At 41.5% G+C, this 13,805-nt stretch overlaps 1 protein-coding gene across 3 annotated transcripts in view; it reads left to right on the top strand.

The window, feature by feature from the left end:
- Window positions 1-13,805, top strand: part of PLAG1 (PLAG1 zinc finger) — a 52,358-nt gene that overhangs the window by 26,773 nt on the left and 11,780 nt on the right. Inside the window, exon 1 of one of the 3 annotated variants that reach the window (XM_041412744.1) lies at window positions 11,017-11,629. The exons of the other annotated variants lie outside the window; for them this stretch is intronic. The gene's annotated coding sequence lies outside the window, so the exon portion shown is untranslated. Of the gene's footprint in view, window positions 1-11,016; window positions 11,630-13,805 lie in introns of those variants that run through there. 3 annotated transcript variants of the gene reach the window in all.

Raw genomic sequence — 13,805 nt, 5'->3', positions numbered from 1 at the left:
AATTCTCTATGTTGCATCACAAAAGATTATTTACTATAGTAAATGCTTGTTGTGGTGAGCTGGGTTCCACTCAGGGTTTCTTGGATTGATTGTTTATAATACGCTGGAGTTCTTGTTTCTTCCCACCTGGCTCACTACCCATGTCCTGCTTTACTCCAGGATCATTCTGAGTAGAGGTATATGCTCCATACACGTTGGCAGGTAGGCAAGAGTGCTGCTTTTTATGGTGGAGGTTGTGAGAAAGTTGGTTATAATAATCTACTAGTTTTGAAGGGTCTGCTGAGGCTCTGGTGGCCTCCAGTTCATATATGACTGAGCCTACTCGGATATGAATCGTTATGGGATGGACAGGTACACACATAAATGGAGGAGAGAAAACACACCTGGACCTGCCCTCAGGAAGGAACCAGCACAAGAGACCACAAAGGATATAGCAGAAGACAAAGAAACTCAGCAGGATTCTTGATTGGTACCCTCATACATGCTCAGGGCTGTGGTTTTGCAAGTGACATTGCCACCAAATCCAGGAGTGAATTATTTTTTTTCTCTCGGATGGTACATAGTGCCACAACAGAGGCCTGAAAAAAAAAAAATAAAAAAAAAAAGTCAGTAGCCTCACCTATACCATAGTGTCCTCCTGGCCTGTGCAAAGCACTGTGTCTCCTCAGCTGTGAACAATACCCAAGAAACAGCTACAGGATCCTGTGAAGGCTGGAGGAGGAAACTTACCCGGTAAGTATTGCATGCCCAATTGCAAAATAACTTCACAGGAGGGTTTAAACTACTTTTTCTGGAGCATCAGCCCACCACTTGGGTAGCAGCCTTTCCCTTGCAATTTAACTATTCTCAAACTTATGTCAGGCTCCTGTTTTGTTTTCTTTGAACTCCTCATCCACACAGATGTGCTGTCACTTACCTTGCAATTTAACTATTCTCAAACTTATGTCAGGCTCCTGTTTTGTTTGTTTTCTTTGAGCTCCTCATCCACACAGATGTGCTGTGACCACCTCTAAACTTCTGTACTCCAGCTAGTGTCCCTCCATCATTTCATTTCTCTTACTCTGTCAACCAGAGTATCAGCCTTTACTGTCGGTATCCCCCACCCCTCTCCCTGGTCTTTGCTCAGCTAGCCTTGCCTTCTTACCAGTCCAGCTGTACTGAAGGACTTCTCAGAAACTTCCTGTATCAGCTTCCTGATACCTCCCATGTCTTCTCCTTCTCCTTGTTCTGTGCTCTGTACCTTTTGTGTAAAAGACCCATTTTATGAGGAATAGCATCAAATTATCTTAGCTGCCCAGATCAGTTATCCTCACTGTCCAAATCTTTGCAACTCTGACCCGTACCTACCTTGCCCTATGTGGAAAGCCTGGAGATCTCCAGAAGGAGAGTGCTGACCCTGCTCTTGGTGTTGATGTCACCATGGAGCTCACTGCCTGCTCCCTGCCTTGGGGGCCCTGAGGCTGTGGGGAAGGCAGAAAGCAGCCCAGCCCAGTTAGACACAGCAAGGAGCTGCCTGTCCCAGCTGAGCTGAAGCCATGGCATGGCTCACCTCCACGCTCCCTGGAGCTCTGCTCCTCAGGTTTGGTGCAAGGTGAGATAGTTTGAAGGCTGGAGAGAGTCATGTGTTCAGGGGGTGTGCACAGACATAGAGAATGGATAGTGTTGTATGGGACTGCTTCCTCCTGCTGCTGCCTGCACCCCTGCCTGTGTGACATCCTTCAGCTTAGTGAGTGTTGGTTTGCCTTCCTCCCAGTCAGTGACTGTCACATCTGTGCTGCTGACTCATGTTTTGTAGTCTGTCCAGTACCTAACTCCATTGCAAGAGCTCTTGATCACACTTTTTGATCCTTTTGCATGCTTTTTTCTTCACTCTTGTTCCCCTCAGTGAAATGTCATCTTCTCGTCAGTCTTACTTCAAAGCTTTAATGATGTATCTCTTTGCTGTGCCAAGTCCCAGACATGATTCACACTTTTCTGCCGCCTTTCTCTACTGATTTGATCTGTCATTTCCTCCTCACTAATCACAGCCTTCCCCAGCTTTGGTTATGCTGCCCCCCTGCTCCAGACCTTAGTCATGCTCAGAGTGTTTATTCATCCTAGAGCAGTCTCAAATACAAAGCTGTGCTGTTGCAGAGTTTCATTTCTGTGCTCTATCTTCACTCAGGGTGAAGTAGACAAAGAATTTTCAACTCTGTTGCTATTCTGTGTCTTCTGTGTAGTAGAATGAGCTTGTGTAGATCTAAAAGCTTCAACAGAAATTTCTTACCTTCGCAGTGTATTTTACAGTAATTTTCAGGAGCCATAAAAGGAGTGAAAATAGTGTGTAAGAAGGGGGTTTGACACAAAAAGTGCAGGTAAAGGAGGTGTCAGGTTGTTCGTTTTGGGGGCTGTTTTTTTTTCCTGTCAAAGGAAATGCTCCTCTAACACTCCTGAAGGAAGCTTGTTGATAGGTAGCCTTGCAGTGCATTATCACAGTTTGCCTGCTGTCTTTATAAATGAGGTCCTTAAGTCTCCCAGGAATTTGTTAGGGAGTGCTGTCCTTCAGCATAAGGATAGCTAGTTTCCCATGAATGCAGTTAAATATGTAATGCGTATTACATATTTCTTTTATTTACTTTTTCTTTAAAAACCGAACAAAAAACCAACAACCAAAAACAGAACCCTTTATACTCAAATTCCCTATCCAACAGTGTCTGACCATTACAAGATTTGAAACAATAGCAACCAACTTACCCCATTACGTATGTCTCAGAAAAACCTACAACAGCATATGTAGTATGTGGAAGTAATTTGGAAAGCATCTTGCTGTTTTGAAGGGCACACGGTGAAAAGAGAAACTGGAAGAACAGAATCTAAATGTGGTCATGAGGGAAGAAACTAGTTAGCAGTATTGAATATTTGTAGTGAGTGGGGTGACTAGTAACATCTTTATTTTTTCTGATTTCTCTTAGCACATAAAAAAGCTGCAGCCTATATGAAGAGGGAATTAGTAGCTAAAATATAGCCATCAGATTTCAGAAGAAGAAATAAGGTCGATCTGAACCTTGAAACTGTCAGCTCAGCAAAGGCACAATGGTGAAAGGAGGGTTTCCTGGAGAACCCCCAGAAGTTTGTGATAGATTATGCATTTCTGGAACGGGACAAGAAACAGGTAGTGCAAAGGTGGTAAATCTAAACAGTTCTAACAAAACACTGGTCAAGCATTTTATCGCCAACACCCTGCAAAACATAGAACGTATTTCAGATTGCGACCACTACGTCAGTTGAGCTGAAATGTTTCCTGACTACTCTGATTCTTGTGTATACCATCTAGAGGAGCACTCTGTGCAAGACTTGCTTTGTTTTAAAGGTCATTATTTTTCACTGAAAAAAATTCACCATCAGCTGAATCAGTAAATAAATCCATTTGTCTAGTCACCTGTTTGAAAAATTAATTGAACACACAACTGTTATAAAATTCATCTCTTCACAACTTTTTAAAAATAAAATTAAACTAATACTTTTTGATTACAATTTTTTTGCTAGCCTAGAGCTACTTTCCCACAGTGCGAAAGGAGCTCAAGCGTCTTGTTGGAGAGCACTTTAGAGGAAGACATTCTCTGGGATTCACAAAAGCATCTCTATTTCATGTTTCCATCTGCCCTCCAGGATTTTTTCCCATAACGTGCATGAAACATTGATGCATACCATACAGTCATAAGACTATTTTTATTCCATCTTTTTTGTCGCCATCTTCCTTCCACCTTTCTGGAAGCCTGCCCTACTAGCAGTTTGCAGCTGTTCAAGGCAAAATCTTGCATGTGTTTTTCTCACATCACTTAATGTAGGCTTGAAATCAGGGAAGCAGAGTCTACTAAGTTGCTTTAAAAAAAGAGAGCTTGTAAGTAGCCGGTGTCTTAGACTGTGGAGAATAAAATTTAAATTTCAGGAAATCCGGGTCTTTCATTGTAGATCTGCCAGTGTTGGTGAATGCTTACTGTGGTAAACTGTGTCCAGCAAGACTGAGAAAGTCTTAAGCCAGTGTGTTTGGATGTGGATTTGGGACAGAGTAGGGGAACACATATGCATTTCACAACCTGCTTCTGTGACAGCAGGGAACCCTATCCCTGTCCCTTGACATGACATGGGGAAATCTTGTGCTACTGTCAGCCTTCCTGGCTTGCTTGTCCTGCCAATAACATGATGATTGTCTTGTGAATTAATGGTGAAGTTGTTTGGTGACCACATTGTTGTGATATTTCATCAAGCTGACAGGAGCTCCCAAAATGGTTTTCTGTTGGTGTAGCTCCAGGACAAAGTCTGTGTGGACTTCTAGCAGATTCTGGCTTTGCTGCCTGAAACTGATCCAGTTGTTGCTTCTGGTCACCTGAATCCAAATACTGTAATCCAGGTGGCTATTCTGATACTAACTGCCTGCCTTATCTCCCACTGCAGTGTTCAGTTGTGTAGCTCTAAATTATGCATGACTGCTTTTAGTTGTTCACTAATCTGGCATCAAATCTCAGAATTCTTATGCATTGAGATGTGCATCCCAAATTGCATTGCATGGCATCACAGTGCTCTGGAGCAGAATGCTCAAAGTGCCAAATGGGAAATGGGAACAAATGCAGAGCTATGTACTTACCTTATTCACACGGATGCTCTTGTAGCAACAGGGCTTGTGGGGGCTCTGAGTAGTTACTTTAGTCAGAGTAAGCTAATTAGGTGTGTACTAACAGCACTGCACAAAGCTGGTACATGAACAGAGTCAGAAATACATTCGGTGTCTGTGCTGTGCAGCTTCAGAAAGGCTCACTGGTTACAGCTTTGAAGAGGGATTTGCTTTGGTATTACCTTAAGTATTCTGCATTTTCACTTAACCTTCCTTAAACCTTTTGTGTTTTAGCTCATAAGGTCATTGATACCATCATCCAGCATCACAGTTGTAGCAGTAGTAGCAATCATGGCTAGATGTAACACTTTTTATTTACTGTAAAGCTACAATAATCTATGAAGTATTTTCTTTTCAGATAGAACAGCAGTTCCTTGACTGTAGGTTGTGTTAGAAGTGACTGCTTGGAAATAGGTCACTCTTTCTTACTTGTTGCCTTTCTTTGAGGGCTGGGATAAGAAGCAGAGGAAAGAGGGCAACCAAGATCATCAGATTTCAGTTGGAATAGCTCCAATAAATAAAATGGTTAAAAGAAATCCAAGGTTACAGAAAAGCAGTGCTAAACCCTGTGACAGCTTTTACCCACAGGCAATGTTGTTTTGACAGTGTGTCTCTGGGCAGGACTGGGCTTCTGCCACAGGCTTTGCACTACTGCATGGTGCATCCTATACTCAGGATGTGGTGTTATGTAGTGGGGAGACTACCCTGTCTCTCAGTCACTTTGTATCTGTCCTGCATGAGTTGTGGTTTTGTTCCAAAATTGGTCTTCTCAACCATCTAGTGTAGCAGGATGAGAGAAATCAGCTCCTGTGGAAGGCCTTGTCCTAGCACAGTCCTTACAGCTTCTATGATGTATTGAGATTTTTTTTCAATCACCAACTTGCCCCTCTTATTTGAGCTTGTGTTAACTAGCAGGATTAGAGCAACAGGAACCTTTTACTTGAATGATAGCTGAAACTGTTAAAAACATGTTTAGTTATGATTTGTTAGGCGAATGTCTCAAAAAGCAAAACTTTTTAACACCTATCCAATCTATTTGTGCTCTGCAACCTCATTACATTGTCTAAATGGTACATGCTCGAGTATTCAGGTTCAGAAAAATCTTCTGAAATGCAAGTATGGAAAATCATGGTTTCAGGGGTAGTCTGGGCCAGGCAGGCCTGTATCAGGCAAATCTGAAATCTGTATTTGGGTGGTAGATGTTGTAATAAAGAGTAGCATTGGTGGCCAACTGCATAGGAATGATAATTTGAGAAGAGTCAAAGAAGCATTTGTGAGGAAGTCCTGTCTTGGGGAATTGTGTTCTTGGGAGGATCAGCAAGAAGTAAACATTTTCTGTTTCAAAAATCAAAGTGAACTTTATCAAAAGGAATTTTTAAGGAAAGGTGATGTAAGAGGGGAGGTCTCGGCACAAGTAAATGACAGTTTAAGAGGTACGGTCAAAGGGTAGAAGTAGAAGGTCAGTTCTCAGTTAAAGGAGGGTCCCAGTTAATTTCCACAAAGACCTGTGGAGCACGTTCATGAATGGTATCAGTAAGGGGATGAGCAGTTGGGTGAGCAACTTTGCTGTGAAGAAGAAAGCTAGCTGTGGAGAAAAATGGAAGGACATTAAAGTGCTGAGGACTATAAAATAAAATTGGTGATAAGATTCAGTACAGATAAATTATGATGATAACTAAGAAGGATAACTGGGCAGAAGAATCCCTTTTATGTATTGGACTAAGAGTTTGAGCTGAGTATTACCACTGAGGAGTAACATTTGGGAATTGTGATTGGCAGTCCTCTGAGATCATGAACTCATTGGTCACCAAAACACAATCCAAATATTAGACTAGAATTGTACAGAATAAATTTTGAGAATGTCATTACAAGAGTGTATGTGTGAGTTGCTTCCAAGTGTTGTGTGTATTTCTGGAGCCTTCAAAGGTATATTAGAACTGGAAGAAGCTTAGAGAAGGTCAGTAAGGATGATGAGCTACATACATGGCTCCTATTAAAGAACATTTCTGTAAACTGGAACTTTGCTCTGGGGAAGTAATTAATTGAGGACAATGTTGTGGACATGTGCAGAGCAAGGAAGACGAGTACTAACCACTGCCTTTCAAAACAAAAGCATGTACAGTTAGAAGGGAAGGCACATTCAGAGCCTTCAAAAATAAGAGATTCTCCATTAAATCAGTGGTGGAGAGACCTATGGGATGACTTGTTAAACATGTTGTAGATACTATAAAAAATTATATGGTTTCCAGGAGCATTGCAGACTATTGCTTGGAAGGGTGATGTGCTCAAAGTTGCTAAACAGAAACCACATATGATTCAGAAGGTCCCCTGCATCAAAGGAGCAGGGGTCTGAAGAGAATCAGAGAAATATCACACATCTGTGACCTGTTCTGTACTTTTGGCTATTACTGAAGATAGAATACTGGCCTAGATGTAGCACTAACCTTGCCCTCACACCCACGCTCATTTTAAGGTGCCTTGTGGTAAAGGAAAATACTTTTCCTTAGAAATATCGAATTAGTTCCTGACCATATTAGTGTATAATCTCAGGTACCTTTAGGTGGTATGTTCATGCTTGCATGTGCATCTACAGGATTTCCTTTGCATTTTATTATAAAAATAGTATGGGCTTGCATGCAGATTAAACAGTAACCAAAGTTTGTTTTCACAAAAGCATCATCACTTTAAAAACGGGTGCAGATTATTCATGAGGAGGAGGGGTGGTGGTGGTGGTGTGATTCCAAAACACACAAAAACACTTCCGCAGGTTTTAAAAATTCTAACAGTAATTACACTAACAGTGTTATTTGTATCACAGTCTCTCTGAAGTTTTTAGAAAAACATCTATGCAGTGCCATAGAGATTCTTAAAAAGTCCATAAAACCACAATCATCAGATGGGTTAGCTCTAGGCAGCTCTTGTTTCCTTTAATTTAGTATATAACCAGGAATCCTTTGGAACATTTAGTAACCAAAACTGAGCTCTCAAGATTTAAAGTGGACCTAAGTAATCTGAAACATGGAAAGCTCACAAAGAGATGCTGGATGGTATTGTGATTTTTTTTTTCTTTAAATTACAGACTATTAGGTCATGCTAAAATAAACATTAGTAAGTTCATGTTCTACTTTTCCAGAAACTTAAGGGAAAAAAAAAGGACAAGCATGATAGAATTTTTCTTCTATATTCTGAAAAAAAAAGTTATGTAATCCTCTTTCTAGTGTAGCATATTATAACAATGAGTTACTTTCTAAAATTAAAAAACTAGTTTTCCAAATTTCATGACTGTAGTACAGCTCTCAGAATTGCATAGAATTATGACAATGAAAAAAACTATTAAACTTAATAGTCATATCTATATAAATACCTCTTTTTGTATGATGGTTACTGGAATCTAGTGGGATTTTTCCTCCAAGTGCTTTATTTATTAATTAATAAAATATATGTATATTTAACAGATGTTTACTACTGAAATATGTGTATTTACTACCCACAAGAAAATAAATATGTTTAGTCATTTTAGTGCATTTGTTTCCATTGCTATCCAAATTTCAGACTGGTTTGAAGAGATTGGGATTTTTTTTCTGCTCAACTGTCTGCAGTTTCTGTAGGTTTCTCTGTAGGTTTCTCTGTAGGTTTTATGGATGTTAAAAAAAAAAAAAAAACAACAAAACAGCAAAGCTTTAAATAAAATGTAGTATTGATGAATCTTGTATTTTTCTGCCTTCTATATTGTATTCTTTGCAGCATAATCATCATTCTGCACACAGTAGATATTAGTAATGTGCTGTCACTAACAGTTGATGAATCTTGTATTTTTCTGCCTTCTATATTGTATTCTTTGCAGCATAATCATTTTGCACACAGTAGATATTAGTCACTACATCAGTAGTCACTAACAGTAGACTACAATGGTTGCCTGGTTTTAGTTTCAGTGGTTATGTTATTTCATTGTGTTCTAGATGTTAGGCTATTTCCCTGAGGGATGAACTCTTATGTGTTATTATCTCTAAGTCATTCTTAATGTTTATATCTAAGATCTCTGGAGAGATATTTTCAGTGTTTTGCCCACATCATCCCATTTTCCTGCAGCAGCTTTTGCAGGCAGTTCTCCTGCTGCATGTCTGGATTTGGGGATTTGGTTGTGTCTTCCTGCAGCCTGTGCATGCTCTCACTGCTGTCCTACCATGCTCCCTCAGCCACCCCTCTGCACTGTAGGCTAGAGCTTGAATCTTTGGAGCAGGATTTCCCTGAAATGAGCTGTGTGCTATAAGCAGGTCCTGAAGTTCAAGACAAAATAAATACAGCCTTGTATATATCTTTTAAAAACCGACACAGCAAAACTATCTGTTCTTTTGTGATTAGTTTGCATATGTGTGCGCACTCCCTTTACACGAAGCACTGCTGTACCATAGAGCCAGTGCCTGCATCTTTGAATGGTTCTTTGCAGTAACTGTTGTCTGAAAGTGCAGATGGCCAGGTGGCATCACCCACCTCTCAATGCCATCTTATCCCACTGGGGCCTCAGTGTTGGACCCCTTCGTCTTTTCACATCTGTCTGTCAGCCTATAAAAGAAGAGGAGCTGTAAAAGTGTGGCTGATTTCCAGCTGCTTCAGGTGTGGTACCTGCCAGCTCTCCCCTCTCACTGCCGGCCATACAAAAGGCCACAGTGCCAGAGACAGGGCTCTGGGGGCCAAGATCTGTCCCTCCTGCCATTTGGTAGTGCCTTATTTTTGGACACTTGTGCCAGGTGTCTGCAAATGTTGCTTGCTGTTCACATCTCTTCCAAATTACGCAAAAAAGCAGACAGAAAATTAAATTTCACTTTGTGAAAGTGCAGGTGTGAGCCTCTCCTGGCCTAGTGAGACTTCATGGCCAAACTCACTTTCTGTTGTCTCACCCTAGCAATACCCATTCTTCCTTTCTGCCCTCTAGCATCAATGCCTCAGCTTGAGTTTCCAGATGTAGAACCACAGAGAGACCTTCATTGCCCCTTTCCCTCTCCACCCCTATTCAGCCAAGAACAAATGGGGAAGGATCTGCATCTTCCTACCAAAGCCGGGATTCTCTTTCTAAGTATGAGCAAAGGTGACCAGGCTTCCTCAGCTGTCTCTTTTGAAAAGTGACATGCTGTTCAAATAAATGCAGATCAAATGGCCTGCCAAGCACAAGCAGGGATGTAGACCCCTGAATCAGTCAGAAGATTGATTTTAATTCAACCTGGAGAAAGGCACCCCTCTGAATAGGTTGAAGCATCAATACTTCAACATCTTTGCATGGATTTTTCTTACCTGCTTGACTGTTTCCGTTGGTTGGGATCAGCTTCTCCATCTGAGATCCTTCCTTACAGAAAGTTAATTCTCTCTAGAGGAGCCTCTGAAAGCCACAGGTGGGAAGTTGGAACTTCTGCTGCCTGCAGCTACTCTGAGTTGAAGCATCTGCTGCAAAAAATCTAGTGTTTTCTACAGAGCCGGGCTGACCTTCCGCTCTCTCTGAGGCCTGTACAAGTGTGCAGTAGGCACGTTGATCCTTGTTGATCCAGGAAGGGTGTCTGAGCCTTGCAGGGCAGCAGGTTCCAGCATGCTGTCCTGGAGCAGTACAGGCACTTCTGCCCTCAGTTCCTTCCAGCAGCTAAATCAGCAGGAGGATTAAATCTGCTCCCCCACAAAATGGAACTGCCTGGCTTGTGTGTAAGCCCACAGCACAGGGAAAGCCAGAGAAGGATATGTGGTGCTCCTTCTTTTGTCACTAACCCACCTTTTGTGGGGTTAGATTCCTTTGTCTTCAGGAGCTCTGGCAACATTTGTGCCGTTTTAAGAGTTCCAGCTGAAGGGGTGGGGTTTGTAGTTGGAGTCGTAGAACAGTTTGGGTTGGAAGGGACTTTAAAGATCATCGAGTACCAGCCCTCATACCACAGGCAGGGACATCTTCCACTAGACCAAGCTGCTCAAAGCTCCATTCAACCTGTCCCCTTGAACACTTCCAGGGATGGGGCATCCACAGCTTCTCTGGGAAACATATTCCAGTGACTGCCTCTCTACAAATGGAGGTGCTGTCTGATAATCATTTTGGCTCTTCTGAGTCACGATGATGAGATCAGCTGTCTCTTGCTGATGATTTCACCAGTTCAGTTCCCCCAGCTGTCCCTGACTGCTCCAACAGAGCAGATTTCATTTGTCAGTACTTTTTAGTCAGGTGACTGCTTGTCAGTGCTTTTTAGACTATTAGTCACCTGGTACAGAAAAGAGGAAAAATCATTACTTATGCTATGGTAATGGTGGCTCTTCTGGTACATGGGCAGTAGAAGCACCAAAAGTCACCTGTTTCCTTTACTCTGAATGGGTCTTTACTGTTGGCAAACCTGACTTGGGGGTTGGACTGGGGCATCCTGAGATTAGTTTGCTCCATTACCACCCTGAGCAGCAGCAACTCCTTGCTTCCTTGGGTTGCATTTGTTCATCCTCTTTTCTTCCTCAACTAGGTTGCCAGTCGGTGTTTCAGCTTTCCAAACCTCACACAATTCCAGCTAGGATATCACTCTATCAACTCTTGCCCATGTCCATGTATTGCTCTTCTATGCCCCTGCTCCCTTTCATCAACCACAGCAAACCTTGCCAGCTCAAGTCACATCAACACCTAAACCCCTGAGGTGGGAGCACAGGTTTGGGAGCAGCAGGGGAGAGGGAGGTTGCCAAAGCAGCGCGTTGGCGGCAGTGGTGCGGGCGATGGGGTTTGTGCCACAGCTGAGTGAAGAGCAGAGGTGGGAGCTGCCACTGCTGCTGGCCGTGCTAGGTGGGGCAGTGGTGGCAGAGCGTGGCACTGCTGGGGAGCCCTTTGCCTTGTGCAGAGCTGAGGTGGTTCACAGGCACGGCCTGGATGGACATAACTGACTTCAGAGGACTTGGTCCTGTCCGTGTGAGTACGTGCTCACCTGGGATCTGTGCGGACAGCACTTCTTAAAGAATCACAGTTTCCGTAGGGTAAGTAACCGCTTTCCATTTTGTTTCCTTAAAGAAATATTTGAAACCCACGATGACTCTAATGCTATTATCTCCTTACTGAGTTCTACCATTATTATGATTCTGATACTTCTAGGACCCTTCCTTTGGTTTAAAGCTGATTGATTTCAGGAATTGAAGCTAGATCTGCTGTTTTATATAAAAGGCAAAATGACAAATACTGTGTTCTCATTATTGCACTTTTATTCTGAAAGAAAATAACCATGAAACTGTTGTTTTCCTTTACTGTGCTTGAACTCTTTTAAGTATGAAATGCAAGTTAGGAGGAGGATTATTGGTTATACTTCTGTATTGTCTTCATTATCATTTTAGTTAAGATATCAAATGTTATAAAATATTTTCAAATGTAACTATTTTATCAGATTTTTGAATAGAAACTGTGAATTTGGGAAAAAAAAGTGATACTCTTTTTAATAATAAAAAGGAATAGATTATTTTATATTTTATATTACTTATATTCCACATTAGGGTTTTGGGGCACATTTTTTTAGGTGAAATTGAAATAGTATCTAACCTAGAATTATCAGGGTGTTTGGAGACTTAGCAAAATTAGTGCTTCACAAATTATGGAAGATCTGTTAAATTCTAAGAATTCTCACAAATTAGAGAAGTTGTGTTTTGCTATACCCAATTGGGCTTTGGGCACATGCATGTGACAGTGCATTTTGCAGTGTGATGCTTCTCTGCTTCATGTGGAGAATACTTTGAACTTTGTTATTCATTAAAACTTCTTCCTACCTCATCTAGGTGAAAAGCTTAGTAACACTATGACTATAAGCAGTTACAAGGAGAATGGTACATCTTTGTCCAGTATTATGCCTCAGACATTTTCTAACACCAAAAGTTTTTGACAAAGGTGGTCTAGAAATCAGCATTATCGTGGACAACTTTTGTCTTCTGCTCATAAGGAAAAGTCTTTTATCCAATAGCATGCTTATTGTTGCAAAGGATAGGAATTTTTTTCACTTAATCCTGTCAAATGGAGTAAATGTTTTCATTATTCATATAAACATAGCCCCTTTTGTGTGTGCATTGTTGAGCTCTTTACATAATAAAGGCCCTGTAGAAATTGAGATCCCACTAATTGTAGGTGTAGCATTGCCCTCACCTGGATCCACTGCATTGTGATTTTGCTGTGTTTGTAAGGTAATGAATGAATGAGAGTACCTGACTGTCCTCCTTCATTCTCCTCAGCATTTTAGCTACATCGTGTGTTTTTCTTGTTTATTTACTTATTCAAGCTGCTTCATTTTCCCCTGATTCCATAGTCCTTCCATGTCTCTAGTGGCCTGTCCCTGAGGTCATCTGCTTTTTGCTAGAGTGACTTTAGATGTGTGGTGAACATTGAGGACTATAAACATTTGAGAGGAAATGTTAAATGCCACTGAGAGGACTTGATAATATTTTAACAGGATTTGTTGGGGTCTTTTTTCCAAACAGGAAATAGTCTGAAAGTGTGAACAGTGAAGGAGCTAAGTCCATGTGGACTTAGTCCATTACATCTATGTGTCTGTCTTAAATATTGTCTACCTAACAGTAGTATAGTACATTAGTAGAAACGCTTAACCATAGTAGTACCTCAGTAGAAACATCTAGGGAATGAAACTCTTCCTTTGTGATAGTGGAAGATGTTGAGATGGGCATTGCAGGGGAATGGATTTATAAGGGTCTTGCTGGGAGAGGAGGTAAGGAGTCATCATCATTTTCTCCCTTAAACAAGATGATTTGGGAAACCTAAAAAGTGGAGGTGAGGGTTGTGCTCATTAGTTGAAAACAAAACTTTTCATTTGAGTACTGGAGCTGTTTCTGTCTCCTGCCTGTATGTACAAAGCCCCACATAAATGTTCCTCAGCCATCAGAGAGCTTCAGCTGGTTGTTCTGAAGTGCTTCTGACATTAATGGGTGTTTAGGGACACCTGTTTGCTCACATTCACACTCACCAACAGAGGATGCTGGGGCTGTGCAGAGCTGAACTCGGTATCAAAAGGAAGAATGATTTCTGGAATGAATGGGAAGCCAGAAGGGAAAATGTTGTTTGGTGGGGGAGACATTACATTACTACAGGGCTCCTGCCAAGCAGCTTCAGCCTGCTGTGGGGTATGTACAGGGCTTTGCCTTTACACATCTGGAAGAATTG

The sequence above is a fragment of the Onychostruthus taczanowskii genome, unplaced genomic scaffold, assembly GCF_017590055.1.
Source record: "Onychostruthus taczanowskii isolate IOZ18803 unplaced genomic scaffold, ASM1759005v1 scaffold4, whole genome shotgun sequence".
NCBI lineage: Eukaryota > Metazoa > Chordata > Aves > Passeriformes > Passeridae > Onychostruthus > Onychostruthus taczanowskii.
The sequence above is the reverse complement of the archived record's forward strand: the minus strand, read 5'-3'. Positions and strand labels throughout refer to the sequence as shown.